The 17192-nt window shown below is 40.7% G+C and overlaps 1 protein-coding gene across 5 annotated transcripts in view; it reads right to left on the bottom strand.

The window, feature by feature from the left end:
* AGPAT4 (1-acylglycerol-3-phosphate O-acyltransferase 4) overlaps positions 1-17192 on the bottom strand; it is an 87870-nt gene that overhangs the window by 52591 nt on the left and 18087 nt on the right. The gene's annotated exons all lie outside the window — the stretch shown is intronic.

Below are 17192 nucleotides of genomic sequence, written 5' to 3'. Positions count from 1 at the left end.
AAGTTATCCAAATATATAAATACACAAAAAGACCCACTTTTTTTTTAACCAAAGACTGTAATACACATCAGAAATAGTACATTCTGTTAAGACAGACATACACGCAAAGCATGCAATATTACACCACAGGTAAGCACACCAGTGCCTCTGAAATCACATTTAGTTTGACTATGCTTGCATTAATATTTCCTCAGAACTTAAGCGCAGCAAGAAGGAAAGAAAAAGAATACACAGGCTGAACGTCGCAACCTGTTCAGACCGCCTGCAGCTCGTATGCTCCAGCAGGCGAGGATGTTAAGATACCACTGACTTGCCTAACCTCTCACAGCTCAAACTAAAAGGGTGCCCACCAAAAAAAAAAAAAAAAACCAAAACATTACTGGCTTCCTACTCTGTAGTCACAGTGGCTCAATACAACACTGCAGAAATACTGCGCATAGAAGTAACTAGCTTCTTGCTTTTGCATGTTTGCTGCAACAGTGTTGTATTCTCAGTATTATTTGCATTGAATACCCTTCCTAGGAAACAAAGGTTTAGCTTACATGGTGTATGGCAACCTTGCATAATCATCAGGCTCAGAGTTTATGCTCTTCTATTCAGTTTCCAAAATGACAGCCTCTGACAGTTACAAAAGGCAGGCTCCGCTTCTCTGGTAACCACGACATTCTCCTATTCAATGCTTTGCAAATTATGAAGAGTATCAGTCAGACATACCATTTCAAGTAGGTACAGGAGAAATAGATACTGCTTCTTTCAAAAGGCACAATCTGACTTGTCACAGCAGTGGCAAAATGAAGATCCATCATGCAAACAAGGTGTGCATGTGTCAGGAGTAGAGAGGTATCACAAGATCAGATGCATACGCACTATTGATATTTCCTTCAACTTTATCACAAGTATTTCTAGCACAACAGAATCACAGGAAAAAAAACAGGAAAAACTTCAAGATTTAAGCAGGGGATACAATATTACACAAAGTATATCAGGTACCAGAATTTTCTCCCATGACAAACTGATTAAAACTCTACAGAAACCCCAGAACAAAAAAAGGCAGCCTATCGCAAGAGTCAGTGATTTCCTTGAACTTAGCTCCTTGACCACCTTTGTTGCCCCAATTTTCTCAAAATTAAAGATCCACAGGACCCATGTGACTCACTGACTTGGATGAAGTGTTTATCAGCTTGCAAGGTGATGTAGACAAAGTTATCCTCCTCCCATCCTCTAGGCCATACACACTACTGATTTACAATGGATTGAAATACTCTGCTTTAAATCATGCAGGTTGACATTTTCCCTTTGCATTTGGAAGATTTACAGCTTTTTAAGATCATCCCTTCTTGATGGTCATCATAGACTTCTCACAGGACTTCAGCCACTTGAAATTAAGAGAAGCACAGTAATAGCCCCAGTTCTGGTTGCTATACCAGACCCAACAAGGGCAGACTGCAGAGTTGTTAGGTTGCCAGCTGGCACTGTGCCTGAGGTCTTTGAGGTTCTGTGCAGGCCATTTGGATCTTCTCTAAAAATCTTGCCTAAAAAGCTGGAAAGCAGAAAGCCAGTGCAAATAAACATTATTTAGCATTTGATTTTACTGACCTTATTTGAAGGCTTAGACAATAACCTCCTGTGTTATCAACACTGCTGCTTCAATGTCTTTGCAAACAGCTTGCACCACAACAGAACTAAGAAGGGACACGAAGAGCCTAGAAGTACTCGAGTCCTCTCTCGCTATGGGCCTGTTACTTGAAAACTGTGCAATTTTTGCCAGCTCAGATCTTTCTCCAACTGGAATTACCATGTAGCCTGACAGGAGTGGAAGAAGCAACGTCAGCAAGTTCAGCTGAAGGACAGAAATCACTCATGATGTAGGTTGCTGTAAGCATCATTCCTTCCAATTTTTTTCTGACTGCCAAGGGTGTGACTGAGAAGCTTGTGAAAAAACAGCCCAGGAGCAGAGGACAACAATTCAGCCAGATGGTATGCAAAGCCTCCTCCAACAGCCTGGCTCTGTGGGATGAAGATTGCATGGAGTCTTACACAAGGAGAAATCAACCTAGAGTCCTCAAATCCTTATGTTGCAGCACATCAGATCACTCCTTGACACAGTACAGCAGTGGGCCAAGCAAGCAGATCTTAAAGTTCAGCAAGGAGGAATTTGATTTATGAACTTTGTGCAAGAGCTACATCCTCTTGCAGAGAAAGATGAACAGGAGGGAACGGAGCTTCTTCTACAGAGGGTCCAGACCAAGGGGTCAGCCCCAAATCTGAAGACAAAGTCTCTCTCTGCTCTTAGCTAAGAAAAAATAGCCAAACAGCAAAGGAAAAATAAATCTAAAACAAGACTCAAACCTCTGTTTTAAAATACACTTTGTTTTTCAAACCAGAGATGGCCATTTATTTAAAAAAGCCCACACAACTCAACAAGGAATGTGGACAGAAAGCAGGGTTTCATCTAACATGCCTAGGCAGAGGGCACAGAGGGAGCCCTAGGCTGGCCACAGAGCCCACGTGCCGTTGCTCACCTTTTACATGTAGAAAGCAAAGGCAGGTCACGCAGCGTACAGCAACAGTGCCCAGGCAAGCATGCAAGGCAGAATTTTTTTATGGAGCACAGAGCACGCAAAGGCTGCTGAAAGCAGAGCTCACTGATAATTGCTCAAAGGCATGCTCTATGTAGAGGTAGTCTGTGACTGGCAAGGAATAACATGCTAAAAGGAACACTTAATAAATGCTCCATTTGGAATATTAAAGTACAAACAAAACTACCACTTTAAAGTGATAACAACCACCTCCTCCCAACACCTAGTAATTTGTAAACACAACTTCAAGATAAAAATCACAGATTCAGAGAGAGGTAGATATAGTTTGTAGTTAAAAACCAAACCAAACCAACCTACTAACCAACGCCAATTGTACCCCTCCAGCTGATTCTGTACACTATAAGAATCAAATGTAACTTCAAGCTGAAATGTGATTTTTGCATTAGCCATAAGTAAACATTAGTTCCTGAAGACTGATGGTACACAGATATTTTTCTCCCCACTTCCCTCCCCAAACAGACACTCACATTTACTTAAATTGTAACTGGCATAAAATAATCCTCGATTCCAGTGTAGTCACTGTTACAACATGCTGAGTTACACAAAATAAGGATTAGACTCATCACACCCGTTACAAAGCTAAAGCTTTATCTGTAGTTTGATCTTCTTGGCAATTGAACCTCAATGCTTGCATAGTCATAGAATTAAAAAGTCCATGTACACATACATGAACTGGCTAGTGTAGTAAGTGAAAAACATGTTGCTTTATTGAAACATTATGGCTGTAATTTTGAAGGCCGATATTACACAATGAGAGTTCTGGTGCTTGCTGTGCCTCAGCTCCATGAACATGATCCACTTCATTTTCTTACAGAATGAAGACAACAAACACTTTATTGATAAAAAGTGTTTCACCATTTTTGATGGAGTGTCATCAATGTTTTCTCAGATGAAACATACCAAACAAGATAAACTACATACAGTTTAACACGGCCAAGCTTGCGTTCCTGTAACACAGCCAAGCTGTAATTGCTTTAGGAATCAAGATCAGAATCAGTTTTAATGCAAGATCTTAAATGCACAAGCCTTCAATGTATCCTGAAAGTCAGAGTATTTCAGATCCTCATAAGGACTATGATAGGAACTGAGAAGTTGTGGTTAAAACCTGTACATTAAGGCATGCCTCTAAAATTTTAGCAAGCAGCTCTGATCTGGGCACAAGCTTTGCACAGGACCCTTGCAGTTACTGCAGGTGTACTGGCACACTACCTCACTTCCCAGCTTCCCCCCAGCTCCCATTCCCATATTGCCTTCCCTCTCAAAATGCATACTGATCATCAAGTTTGACCAAATAAATTCTGTCTTTCTAATGTAATGCTCACAAAACGTAAAACACAATTTTTCTTCAGGTGAAGAAGAAATTTTAAGTTGGCACATGTATTCTTGATACAAGAGGTTTCAATTGATGCTGCCTTCTCTAGTGCAGTCCTGAGCTAGCAGGGTGGAGCAATACAGAAACAAGTTTTGTTCATTTCTTTAGCCACTGTTCCTTTTAAACTACCTCCATACTGAAAGTTAAGAGCAACCCTTCCTTCAGAAAAAAAAACAGATGTGCACTTCAAACATTTCATTTCACAGCTTTTTTCTGTCTTTTATCTCTACACAATCTGCCTACAAAACAGCTTCTTCTCTCCAAGTTACACAGGGTGTGGAACAAAGCCAGCCTTGCAAGTACAACGGGTTTAACACACATACAGATCTGCAGTAGTCAGTGTTTTGAAATGCTCTTTTCAAACCCTTTGGGGAAATTAATTGTTTAACAGCCACATGTGAGAGATTTGTGTCTCACATTTGAAGGCTCCTCTTATCCTCCTTCCCTGAGGAATTTAGCAATACTCCTACGTTTCAACAAACCAGCAGTTCCTCCTGGCAACAGGACCAGTCAGTGCAGATAACAATCAAGCAGGCATTTCCTCCTGCTCCTCTGTCCACCAGGGCTGTCCCCAAAGGCCAGCACACTACTCCTTGTTGAAGATCTAATGAGGCACCGAAGGGAGCAGCAGAAATGACCTTCCAACGGTAATACCAGAAATCAGTAGAGGCGCCCGTCCAGACAGACAAGTTGGTCCCATGGGTTTCTTCTACCAACAGTTATTTTTCATATCTTAAGAAAGACATCCTACAGAAGTACCCACCTGCCACAGCCCTGCTTATACATGAGAGCAGACAACCTTCCTATCCCTTTTTTGGTCTTTTAAAAAGACCTGTTTAAAAATGCAATCATGATTACAGGACTCTTCTATAGCAACAAATCTGGAAATAACGGAGAGACTGCAGCATCCTGACTCTCAGTCTCTGTAGGAAAGCCAGAGACAGCATCACCATTCCCACCCCATTTGGGACATAGTACTCAACAGTATTTTCAACCTTCTCATACTGTTCACAGGAACCACCTTTGAAAAACAGTCCTGAAGATTACTACAGCACTCTAGTATCCTACATAACACAGGAAGAACCTAGCATACCACCGCTCTTAATAGAAGTCCAATCCCCATCTTTCCAACACAGAAATACAACTTTTCAAGGACTTATTTACATGGCATATACATTGAGTAGCAGTACATCAGGTCCTGTCTTCATATTAACTATAAGTCAATAAGTTTAATAGTGTAACCCACACAGCTTGGGATGCTCCTGGGACATTGTTTGCCCTTTTGCTCACCTGCACTCGCATAATAGTCTACTTAGCAACCATCATTTGCTTTCCACATGAAGAAATTTATCACTTCTTATCAGAATAAGGCCTGTATCTCAAAGACTCATAGATCTGCCATTCCAGACTTTCTAATTCTCACCTGAGGACTGCATGCACCTACAGGAAGCTACAAGCTATCACCATACAAATAAGGAAATTTAAATCACCTTTCAGGAAACCTTGAATTTCAGGCATGAATTAATGCAGATTTCTAGCACTGAGTGAGAGCCTATGAAGACACAAGGAGGACAAACTCCATGGTAAGCTTCAATCCAAGAGAAATTTTCTGAACTCTCAGCATTTAAAAAATACTGAAAATATAGTGTCATAGTAAAAGGAAAATGTACTGTGGAAAAATAGAAACTCTAGATAGACTAAGAACATGTGGAAACTAAAGAGGTATGTCAGCTATTTTGCCTGTGTGTCTTCCTCCTCCTTTATGAGCACAAAAGGCAATACATGTTCAAACAATAAAACTTTAATTGATATATCTTGCTGGGCAGGACAACTCATTGATAAAAATTCAGCTAAGCTCAGTTCGCATTCAATTTCTGAAAATATAACCCCATCCAGCCAATGAAAGCACTTTTCTGAATATTGCAAGGTTAACATCCGCCTCCCTATCTTTTGCCTTTGTACAAGGTTTTTCACATAGGCCCTACAGCTACATAGTTTGAGTTTGAAAGAAGTAACAGATTCTTCAGTTCTCTACAGCTAGCTTGCCAATATAGAGTCCTCAGCAAACTATTAGCACATCGCACATCTTCAGATAAGACACCATATAAACTAGGGAAAAAGCCCGGAAAATGTCAGAGAATGGTAAGAGTTTGTTTGCTTTAAGAAAAAAAGAAAAACATCCAATAAAGGACTCTCTACAGCATTTGAGGGTGGTGCAGGAAAGGAACTCCTTTACAGCAGCAATTCTATATTAATGAGAGCCCCTGTCAAAAGCCTCACAGCTGCAGATCTCCCACGCTTAGCAAAAACCAAGGGTAAGCTTCGTTAGAAATGACAGTGAGAAATCAAGTCTGTACAATCACTACCTGTATATCCTTACCTAACACAAGCAGCAGATACATTCATTCATCAAAATCTTTCATTAGCAGTACACATCGATTCCTAGATTTTATTTTGTTTTAACAGAGCCATGTAAGTACTAATGAGGACTAAGAAATTTATGTACAATGGAAAAACCCCCATGTATTTGGAAGCTCACTTGTTTTTTAACTTTCAAAGAAAACCTCACACTCAGAGATGCAATATACTGGAGATTCAATTTAGAAACACAGGTAAGTAAACTGAAGAATAATCAGACTGAAGTGTACTTCCTGCTCTTTAACACCATGACAGAAAGGAAATGTTAGTTATTGACACTCCAATGCAATTTTCTTGAGTACAGAAAAAGCACACAGATCTAAAATACTAATAAAAGTGGGCTAACAGAAGAGCAAAACAATCTACCCACAAACTATTACAGTTTAATCTCTTATACCTCTATCCCTTTGTGGCTCCTTGTTTTGTTTCAAACGTTATTTCAGCAAGGACCAAGTGGGTCTAGCAAAGGGGTAAATGGCTTCCCAAAACCGAGCAGATGAAAGAATTGGTTTGCACACATTTCCATTTGGTTTCTTATCCACAGTTAAAGGATTCCTACTTCTGAACACAGTGTTGGAAGAAACATGTTTAAGCATAGACTATGCCAAGATGGATGTAAAGAACAACATATATTTAAATTACCCAAGAAGAACCTGCTACCTTGCAACAGTCTCCAAAGTGAGAAAACAACATAATCCTCAAGTAAGAAGCCTTAACCTGAAGGTTGGAAACCAGTCACAAGAAATAAGCATCTACCCATAGAGGAGTACCAAGCACGTGCACTCAGAAGCTCTTTCATCTCAAGTGTCACACTGAAAGACCTCAAGTACCTGCTGAAAGGAAATACTGCTTCCTACTGGTTTGGAAATCCTCCTGCAAAAAGTCAGTCAGACACCAGATACTTTAATTGGACCAGCTGCTGAAATCCTTGCTGCAGGATGAGTCCGATAAACCTACTCCACAACAACTCACTGCTATGTGACTTTCATGCTTTTGGGAGACAGAGAATCACCTAGGTATACACTTAGAGTATATTACAAAATACTTACAGTATATTGTAATATACTTACAGTATATTACAAAAGGGAGCAGGGAGGTAGAAGATGTAGCCAACCGATAGCAATGAGACAATACACCGCACCTCACTTGGATGTTACACCAGTAGATGCATTCCCTGACCAAACACAGGAGAATTCAAAATTCCCCCAGTAGTTCTGCCTATGGAAGTAGTGTTCTGCCCCAGACAGGGTTGGATTACTGCTAGTTTGTATTTGCTTGTAACTGGTGATGGCAACCAATGAGCTATTCTCTGCATTTTTACAGGGTGGTTACATAGGGTAATCCTTCAGATTTGGTACCATTTTAGCAATTAAAATCAGCCCTACAGCTAAAATGAGTTTCTACAATTATGCTACGTCTCTTAAGGAGAATTTGATCCCCTGATTGTGTTATTTACCTTTAATGAATAAACAACTGTAGCATGGAACTTGTACAAACATTAATGTCTTCATATTCTGTGCTATGGCTTGGATCACTAGATACCACGTTCCCGAGTCATATCAGATGGAAGCACTTTCACAGAACCATAGAATAGTTTGGGTTGGAAAGGGACCTTTAAAGATCATCTAGTCCAACCCCCCCTTGCAATAAGCAGGGACACCTTCAACTAGATCAGGTTGCTCAGAGCCCCATCCAACATGACCTTGACTATTTCTAGGGATGGGGCATCTACCACATCTCTGGGCAACCTGTTCCTGTGTTTCACCACCCTCATTGTAAAAAATGTTTTCCTTATATCTAGTCTAAATCTACTCTCTTTTAGTTTCAAACCATTACGTCTTCTCCTATCACAACATGACCTGCTAAAAAGTTTGTCCCCATCTTCTTATAAGCCCCCTTTAGTACTGAAAAGCCACAGTAAGGTCTCCCTGGAGCCTTCTCTTCTCCAGGCTGAACCACGCCAACTCTCTCAGCCTTTCCTCATAGGAGAGGTGTTCCAGGCCTCTGATCATTTTTGTGGCCCTCCTCTGGAGCTGCTCCAACAGGTCCATGTCTTTCCTGTGCTGAGGGCTCCAGAGCTGGATGCAGTACACCAGGTGGGGTCTCATACAAACACTCCAGATTTACCCTGGTTCAGGAATCTAGGAAGCTTGCTGGCCAGATCTAATGCTTAGCAAAAGGTGCTAGACACATTGTGATGTGAGATGCTAGACACCAAACAGAATGTCGTCCACCTTCTATTGCTTCCCTACCATCCCCCTCTCCAGTCTGCAGGCTATCACCATCACCTTTCTTCCAATCAGGTATCTGAGGGGGGGAAAAAAAAAAAAAAAAAAAAAAAGAAAAAGGGAAAATGAAGACATGAAGCAACCTCTACAAAGGCCCCAGCAAAAGCAAAATAAAGATCAGTGACAGTGAAGATGCTCCTTTCATTAAGGATCAGACTAAGTGCCTCTAGCTCTTCACCAGTCTTGGACAGAAAGCATCAATACCAAAAGTTTTTTTCACATCCATTTTCCCAGAAAGCACTCTCTTGCTCCTAAACTAAGAGCTGGTCATAACAAACAATATCCCTTTTAGGCTAATTAGGAACTCTGCTAAAGGTCATGCACAGATGTCATTCAATCACACCTTCATGAACAGAACAGCACTACATTCACACAGCATGCCTGCAGTCAGCATACAGTCTTGGTTGATCCACTAAAGCTCACTTTCAATACCTGAACCACAATGAAAACTGGATAACAATGCCTGCAAGTGGCATAAAATGAGAGGGACTGAAATGTTATTAGTTGATACAGCAAGTTAATGGTAGTAGGGAAAGTACGGAGGCATTTGCTAGGCACTGCAGAGGACTTATTCATAACTGAATATAATTCCACTAACGTATTCTGGAAAAAAGGGAGTTCAAGCTGTGATGGATGCAGAGAACAAACACATTATCTTACTTCGCCAACAAAATAATGGAGAACCTGCTGCAGTGATTGGCTCCTTCAGTCTTTCCAAATTAGAGAAGTTCAAGGTTTGGTATCAGTGGGGAACTGTACAGATAACCACCACCATTGTCACAAGTACATAACAGATATAAAAGGATATTAGGAAGCAGGCTGGAGGAAGATGTTAACGAATTAGAGTAAATGACACTTTAGAGTAAACAACTTCCAGTCTAACAAAACATCTACATTGTCAAGGCAAAGGAAACTAATAGTTTTTGAGGGCAAAATTAATTTCAGGATGAGAAAGATGTACCTGGATCCTTTGGAAGGCTTCAAAAGGGAAATCAACCATAAGAGCAAATATGATCTACCAGAAGGAAACTCTGTATGCCCATATGTCGTCATGCACACAATAATTCGGACAACTCAACAGTAGGATACTGGGGCACATGCCATCATATGACAAGAGAATACTCAGCAACAAAAAGAAAACATTTCAAAATCACACCCACAAACAAAAATGGTATGATCTCCCCGTTACCCCTAAAATCAAGCCTGACTGATTCTATGAAGGGCAATTATACAGCCTAGCACTTGAAGAGTCGAGAGATTCATATTTCAGTATTATGGCATACATCTCTAAGTCTACTTTCCAGCTCCCTGCCCCTAGAAGACGACTCAGACCCCAGAATGAAGCAAGCAAGAGCTGGAAAACACACCAATACAGGCTGCAGTATACTTCATTGCTTGCAACATTTAATCTACCTATCCCTCAGTATTATTTTGTGAACAAATACCAATACATTTTTTTTTACTTACAGACACGTTTTCAGGAGAGATACAATCCAGAGCTCTTCGAAAGACTGCTTACTACTAGTATGTTTTGGGCAAACAAAAACAAAACCTTGAAGTCATAAAATTTAGAAACACAGACTGTTTAAAATTGGAGCACAGTTTTGCCCCGTCAAGGGATTTTTTTTTAAAACACTAAAAGGCAATACAGCTGCAGAAGCTAAAAATATGCTGCTACAGAGTTCATAACTTGTCATATATTATTTTAAATCAGAGGAATACCTTCTGCAGCTCCTGTTTGGATGGCTTCAGTAAATCAGATACTACTTTCTCACATCCTATTGTCCTTGCTAGCAACAAAAGGTGAGATCACTCCTGTCACTTTGCTCATTTTTCATGAGATCTTTTTTATGATGCAGTGCTAAGTATGTTACTACACTACTTATAAGGAAGGGAAGACAAAGCAAGTTAGAAAATTAAACATTACTGTATGATGACATATACATACACTCCTATCTGCTCCAAGCATATTTTATATTTAACGAAATCTGTCACACACAATATACCCCTATGAATTTAATTTTTGAGAGCAAAAGAATCCAAAGATTCAATGATATCCACCATTCTAACAAAAGTAGATTTTAAAGAAAGCTCATCATCTACCCTTATTGTACATGGCTCAGTGATCAACAGCAACGATTGGAACTTATAAGCAAGACACCCACTGAGTCTAACATGTAAACGCCTACTTCAGATTTGCAGGGAACATGGGAAGAAAGCTAAGACTGCATTACAGAAATGAGGTATGGCAATGGTTTGTCCAGAGTTACCCAAGGTAGCCCGAGTGCTGAGAATAAAACTGCTACAGCAGCATGCAGGCTGCAACAAACACCTCACCAGCCAGGTAAGTACTTGGGCACCTGCCTAGTCAGATCTGCCATGCTACCATAACTATCCTGCCCTCAGTAGCAGAATTTATCTGGACTGAAAGGAACATGGGCATTTCCTTGGTACGCTCTATTTCTACAGTTATTCCCATGGCACGGCTTGAGGGAAAACGAGAAGGCTAAGCTGATGGTCTGGCTCTCCAAAGGTCCAAATCAACATTTTCTCTTTGCCATGACTATCAAATCTGACCTCCAATTTTCCCTTGGTATTTGTTGTAAACCGTTCATAGTCTTTACCAGTGGCTTTGTACGAATGTGGTGTGTGGAACCAAGACAACAAAGGCTTATATGGACAAGTAGCACTTGAGAAAAAGTCATTTTGCACACATTACTCAAAACAACACTGCAAACAGGCTAAGAAAGCAGTCCTAAGTGCCCTGTGAAAGCTCTTCGCTACATCTACATTGACAAGCACAACTCAATTTGCTTTATAAATAAAACAGTACACGATTATACTAAGGACACTGTGGCATACTTTGAACAACAGCAGATGGCTTCCTTCTGCAGTGCAAGATGGCGGTAGAGGGAAGTGGAGGAAGAAGCAAGCCCTGCCTCTTTGGGGCCCTCTTGCTTCCCCCATCCCTTCCCGCTTACTCAACTGCACCAGAGGAGAGAATTCTCCTCTCTGTCCCAGCACCACCTTGGTACGAATAATAAGCAAAATAGCCAAGGGCTCCTCTGAACTCCAAGTGGGCAGCACATGCAAGGAAACAAAACAATCTTGAGAATTAACGTGGCCTGCATACTACCACAGAGCCTTATTTGGATGCCCAGTTCTCACATTGCAAAGCCTACAGTTGTAAGTGGAAGGAATGAGCTTCACTGTCTTGTAACAGCCAGCCAAGATGATGAACTTGAAGCAGTGCTCAATTTCTTCTGGTTTTGTTTCTAGAAAGCTCAGTCATAAGAAGAATAAGTTTCCATCTTGTTTTTGCTGCAGTCAACGAGCAGGCATCAGGGTGCCTCTTTCCATGCAAAGAAGGGCCTTCCCCTCAGAGGGATTTACAAACTGCAGCCTACATAATGTAACTTTACCCAGAGGTGTAATAACACCCCTTTCATAGCACAAAAATAGGTATTAGTACTACTATAATTTATTTATGAAGGCAGATTAGAAGCTAAGTCAATTGTTTTTAAAGCCCTTCTGCACCTGTCCACACCACTGTGCCATTGTTGGCAGCTCTTTTGTTTATGCAAAGTTCACCTCGTGCCGCAAGCCAGCAGAAGGCCAGTTTGCCATTCACGCTGGGAGCACAAGGTGGATCTCAGCACAAGGAGAAGCGTATTTTCCCCCAACACAGTGGGCAGCAAGAGGACAAGTTATCAACCACTGCTCCACTCTCAGGCAAATAGCTTCCTGAGTAAATACACCCAGCACCACTGAAGAAGCCATTTGTCCTGTATGTGGATGTCCCACTCCTATAGTCTTGGCACACAGCAGAGTTACATCCAAACAGCCCGCAGGAGCCCAGCACACTCTGCTCACCCGAGGGTAGCACTGCACCAGCCTACCAAATACAAACTGGTTCAGGAAGCACAAACCACTTTCCCTCTGCCCCAGTGAGCTACGCAGCCATGTGCAGACATGGCACTAATAATCAAAACAACCTGTGTTTGGCCAACTTTACAAGCTAGTGCAGAAAAGCTGTGCATACCCTTTGTGGTGGTTTGCTGTCCTCAGACAAGGGGGAGGAGGAAGATGTATTCCCACCTCTTCCAGCTCAGGCACAAACAGCATCCATGAGAACTGTGATGTATTCCACACTAAGTGCTTCCTTCCTTGGCATACATCTTGTCCCTCAGTCTTTTGGAAAAAGAGACTGAGGATAAGATGTCCCTAAATTATTTAAAAATAAAAAATAAGATTGATCGCTTGTCCAACCTTTGTTCTAAGGCCATCTTCCAAGCACACTTATTTTTAAAATTTTTATTGTTACCACCTTGTTGAGGTTTGCAGTGTTCAATTTCCTTATTAGAGGTGCACTCTGTGGAGTTCAGTATTGGGGAGAGTGTATCAGGGTTGTCATTTTACAAAAGAGGGATTAACAGGCAGTTGAACCAGTTAGTGAACATATACTTGGAGCCAGAAAATATTTTGTGAAAGTTAGAAGTCCAAAGGTTTGTGGTTTTTTGTTTTGTTCTGTTTCTTTAAGTTTAAAACGCAACAGAGGGTGCGTAACCCTTACTAGTCTTTTAGCACTAGACCATTTCAAGACCAAAACAGACAAAAGTCTGCTCTTTTCAAGTTGAATGTCCACTCTCTGCAACTAACACTCTTCAGTAAAGTTTGAGAAATACAAAGGAAGGAGGACTAGAATGTAGCATTACCTTGTAGATAGTTGTCAAATGGGATAATGGCATCAAACAGGAAGAGTTTATTCATAGCAAAACATTAAAAGTATTTTGGAGATATAAAAGCAACCCAAACTGCAGTCTGGTGAATGGCTAACACACCATGTGTGGAGCAGGAGATTCAAGCTGAACAATGGCTGAACATTCACCTGATTCAAATTTCATAAAAAGCCATGACGGAAAAATTGGCATTTTTTTCATTTGCTACACTGCCATTAGAAAGTTCTCCCCAGTGCTAAAACACAATTAAGCAGGTCAGTAGAGAAGCTAAACTCACCCAATCTGACCAACCCAGGATTCACAACTGGTTTGAAGAAAGGCAACAACTTCTCAATACCAAAAGGAGGCTGAGGGGAGACCTTATCACCCTCTACAACTACCTGAAAGGAGGTTGTAGTGAGGTGGGGGTCAGTCTCTTCTCCCAGTAACAGGTGACAGGAGAAGAGGAAATGGCCTCAAGTTGTGTCAGGGGAGGTTTAGATTGGATATAAGGAAAAGATTCTTCCCCAAAAGGGTTATCAAGCATTGGAACAGGCTGCCCAGGGAAGTGGTTGAGTCACCATCCCTGGAGGTATTTAAAAGACGCGTAGATGTGGCAGTTAGGGACATGGTTTAGTGGTCGACTTGGCAATGTTAAGTTTATGATTGGACTCGATGATCATAAGGATCTTTTCCAACCTAAATGATTCTATGAATACTTTTACTTGAGCTAGTCTGGCTTGATTCATGTGAACAGATAACACCCCGACTCAAGTTGGACTACTGAAGTGAGAACAAGTCATTAATCACAAGAGCAGTTTAGCTTCCCCTATGCAGTATGACAGCAAATGTTGCATGTGGAGAAGTGAGAATATTATGTTCTTATATTAAAAATGAGATAGGAAGAAAAGGAGTAGAAGACAACAAAACAAAACCAAACCAAAAAATTTCCCACAGACCACCGTGTCAAAGACTAAATGCTCTCCCCTGATTTTATGGAATCATTTATGTCTGCCTTTGACATCAAATGGAAACTGACTGAACTTGCAAGATCTAAAGATAGCTGCTGCTTTCATTCCATTCTTAAGTTGAACCATGCCTGTTCTGTTTCACTCTTTGGTTGACTTGGTGACTCAGGCTGTACCAGCCACTCAAAGCAACATGATGCTTGCCACCATCCTGGCTTCAGCTGGGGTAGAGTTAATTTTCTTTCTAGTGGCTGCTGTGTTTCAGATTTGATATGAAAGGCATGTCAATCTGCATATTGTTTTAGTTGTTGCTAGGTGATGTTTATACTATTCAAGGACTTTTTTCAGCTTCCCATAGAATCTGAGAAGGAGCATAGGCAGAACAATGGAAGGGACAATGGAATGTTACATACCACAGACATCATGCTTGGTATATAAATGGGGGGTGACCGGGGGCGCGAATCCACGATCACTGCTCGGGATGGGCTGGGCAACCAATTGACCAGGCAGTGAGAGTGAGTTGTGTTGTATTACTTTATCTTGTATATTCTTTTACCATTATCATTATTATTATTGCTATTTTCCTTTTTCTGTTACTGTTCTATTAAACTGTCTTTATCTCAACACACAAGTTGTTTTTTTCTTTTCCTTTCTCCTCCTTTTCTCCCTCTTCTCCCTGCCCTTCTTGAGGGAGAAAGGGGGAGAACTGCGCAAGCAGCTGCGTGGTCCTAGCTGTCAGCTGGGGTTAAACCTCAACAGTCACCATTGCAAAGCACATGCCTCTTTACGTTCTCCAAGGTTAAGCTTCATTTTCTCAAACTATAGGCTGTTTCCATGACACTCATCAGACCCATACAGACATAACTTATTAGTCAGTACACCAATGGCCCCCAAAATGCATTATCTTGCACATACGCTACTACACAAACACATCGGGTTTGATTAATTGGTCTACTGCATTCTTCAGTTTTTCCAAATACTTTTTTTAATTAACTATCATTTTCCCCTTTTCAAATATCACGCAGATAAGGGTGACTCATATCAAATGTTAGCTTGCTCTGTTGTAAAGCTAAAGTAACTGTCTTTAACCTAGAGGTAGTTTGTTCTGAGCATGACTGTGCAAACACCTCACAACACAACCTTTGACAGTGGCATCAACACTGAAGACTAGATCAGCAGCTCCGAGTACAAAGCCATCTGCCCAACAAAGGACAAGCACACTGTCTGTCACTCTCACACGGTGATCAGCCCCCAATATAGATGAGACTAGATTGAGGGCAGCTAAAGGGTTCAGTCTGGAGACTCTAGAGTAGCTGATGTCTCTGCACTAAGTAGCCAAAAAGGAAGAATGGGGAAGAAGGCATTGCATGAAAAATAATAATAATATACCTACATATATCTGTATACGGCTGTACAGTATCTTCCACATTCCACAGCTTCAAACGTATACTATGCTACCAGGCAAAAGGTAAAAACCTGGCCATATTCATGCAACTGTTCTTACATACAACTGAATAGTACTTGCAAACTCACTACTTCAGGGACATAAACACAGACTGCAAAAATGAAATTTTTCAGCAGGAACACCCTCTCTGTATTACAGAAATCATAAAACAACACGCCCAAATTATTTAGGCCTATACATGCTGATACAGCTTTGAAATTTAAGTCAAAAGTATCTTTAAAAACAATGCTTTAAATAGTTGCATATCAGAGTCACTGATGAGAGATAAATTATACATGGTGGCCTCCAATTTGAGACGTGTGGCAGATTTCTCCCTCAAGCAGTTCATTATGAATACTAACAAGGCTTTCCCTTGTTAGGTTCCTAGTGGCAGAACAGGTGACCTGAAGGAAACCATTTTGCTGCATTTCTGCAACACAATTCTTAAATACTGTGCTGGAGGGCTATTTTCCCTAGTATGAAACCATCCACAACTCACTTGGCATTGACGGTGACATCACACTTGAATAATCTTTAGGCATGCACTTTGCAACATTTTCATTTTTAGAAAGTACTTTTGAGTTTCAAAAGGCCAAGGGAAATCTCTCTGGAAGGTGGGCACATTTAACAGCACATTCTACTGAACACAGGCCCATTACCGTATTTTTTAACCGCTTCTGTGGAGAATGCTCTCTGCTGTAAGTTGAGAGCAATTAAGTAGAAGTTAAAAAGTTGCACTGCAATACCTCAGTGCTGAAACTGCAGTCATAGCTCTTTAAAAACAAACATATAAGCAAACCGATAATATCAAGAAAACTACATATGCTGTGATAATCCACTGTTGACGCGTGGAGATTCTATCAACCTCCTACTAACAAAGAAGAAATTAATGGATACAGGTCACATTCATTCCATGAGAATTACCTGTTTAGACAAATGTTAGTGAATTGTCATGTCTCTCAGCAATTACAAAGGTCTGGTCTTTCTACAAGTAATATCCTAAGCTTATGCTCCCATCTGCTCCAGAAAATAAAAATAATTGCAACCCCCGCTTCTTTCAATGCTTACAGCCTATCTGCTATATTCTACATTATAACTGTATACATATACTGAATACATACAGATGCAGCTTAAGGCCTGAAATGCCTATTCAAAGAAACAACAGTTTACAACTAGCTTAAGAAAGAAGCACATGAAATCAAAGATTTTTCTTTTTTTTATCGTTACTTCCCAGTCCTGAACAGTATTCGCACATTAAACACTTAAACCAAGATCATAAACAAAATCATCCATGATAAAAAGATTGACAGCATTATTGGAAGTGACTTGTTAACACTGTAAGCCTACAGATAATGCATGTCAGCAAGTTCAGCTATTATTTGGC

The sequence above is a fragment of the Larus michahellis genome, chromosome 3, assembly GCF_964199755.1.
Source record: "Larus michahellis chromosome 3, bLarMic1.1, whole genome shotgun sequence".
Taxonomy (NCBI): domain Eukaryota; kingdom Metazoa; phylum Chordata; class Aves; order Charadriiformes; family Laridae; genus Larus; species Larus michahellis.
Note: the sequence above shows the minus strand (reverse complement) of the source record. Positions and strands in the feature narration are given on the sequence as shown.